The sequence below is a fragment of the Myotis lucifugus genome, unplaced genomic scaffold, assembly GCF_000147115.1.
Source record: "Myotis lucifugus unplaced genomic scaffold, Myoluc2.0 scaffold_21, whole genome shotgun sequence".
In the NCBI taxonomy this organism is placed as follows: domain Eukaryota; kingdom Metazoa; phylum Chordata; class Mammalia; order Chiroptera; family Vespertilionidae; genus Myotis; species Myotis lucifugus.
In genome coordinates, this window is record NW_005871069.1 from 5768832 (window position 1) to 5770319 (window position 1488).

Consider the following 1488-nt stretch of genomic DNA (forward strand, 5'->3'; position numbering starts at 1 on the left):
TATTACATGTGCTTCAGTCTGGTGTTTGCATGTCTGTAAGTTGGTCTGAGGGCTGGATCTCAGGAGCCTTGCCCTGCTACCCACCCTGGGAACAGATCTGGAGCAGGTATGGCCCCCAATCCTGGCGGGAACCTGGCAGGGCCTGGGCCTCAGCATCCACTCTGGCTCCAGAGGCCTGTGTGTGTGTGCATGTGCATGTGTGCATATATGTACATGGGGAACCTGTGTGCAAGTATGTACAAGGAGTAGGGTCACATCACAGAAGCGGACAGGCAGGACTGCTTGAGGCAAGGCCTGCCTGGGGTGGCTGGCAGACAGGTGGGTTCCTGCAGGTCTCCGGGCGCTGTGATGGTGTTGCTCTGAGGGCACAGCTTCTTGGCACCCAGCGTCCGCAGCCAGCGCTCCTCGAAGTGCCCATGACAGCCCTGGGTGCACGTCAGGAGCATCCATGTGAGTCCATGCAGAGGAGGCATTCGTAGCGGCCCCACTGATAGCTGCTGTTCAAGCTCCCTCACCGGAGCCTCAGGGCCTCAAACGTGGTCACAGCTGAATCTTCGGTTATTTCTCGATGTCGCCATTCTTGCAGGTCTTCTGCATGGCTCCCGCTTGCTGCTCTCCCGGTTGCGGGTAGAAGGGATCTCATCGCTGGCCCCACTCAGAGAACTCGGGTGTGATGCCTGTGCGGGGAGGGCCGCCATTTAGAACGGCACTTCTCTCCTGGGCTCCTCCAGGCTCCTCGCCCGTGCTGGGATGACGCCAGCCTCCGTGTGGCTTCCATCCTCCAGAATGTCATCCCCATCCACATCCAAGCCAGCATCACGGCCAGGACTCCCTCAGCCGCTGCACATGGTGAAGCCAGAGCGGCGGAAACACCCCCCAGGCGAGTGGCGGCCCATATCCGAGTCTGCCCGCAGCCCTCATGCTCCTCAGAGCGGTTGCTGTTCTCCTGCTCGACATCCCCGGCATCCTCCTCCGCCACGCAGGAGCCTTCCCCCTCAGAAAGGCGATGCTCCACCTGCCCCGGCATCTCCTGCTCCGATGCTGCAGGGGCGGCTGCACAGGGGCCACCTGCCCTCACCTTGCTCCCTCCCTTTCCTTTCCCCATCCGAGCGTTCAGTGGGTCTGCGATGGGCTCACACTCGCAGGAAGGCCTGGAGTCTGTGAGGGGTGCAGTCCTCAGTGGCAGCTGAGTGTGATGTTGTGGAGACTCCCCTTCCCTCCTGACAGAAGCAGCAGCAGGAGGCGCTGGGGAGCGCCTGGCGCCATGGCTCCCTCAGAAGGGCATCCTGCAGTGTCGGTGTGCTTTCTTCTTTACTTCTCTAGTCTAGGACTTCCATTCAGCCCGATTTCAAGCTGTTCTGGGTGATGGTTGTTCTGTATTTTGTTGTAATTTTGATGTGGTTGGGGAGGCGGCGAGTACCAGCAGTTTACCTACACGCCATCTTCCACAGCCACACTTTCTTAGTGAAGGAAGCAAGGTTTCTGGCA

The 1488-nt window shown here is 59.8% G+C and overlaps 1 pseudogene; it reads right to left on the reverse strand.

The window, feature by feature from the left end:
• Positions 1 to 251: 251 nt before the first annotated feature.
• LOC102437771 lies at positions 252 to 1266 on the reverse strand (annotated as a pseudogene).
• Between the last annotated feature and the right edge of the window lie 222 nt (positions 1267 to 1488).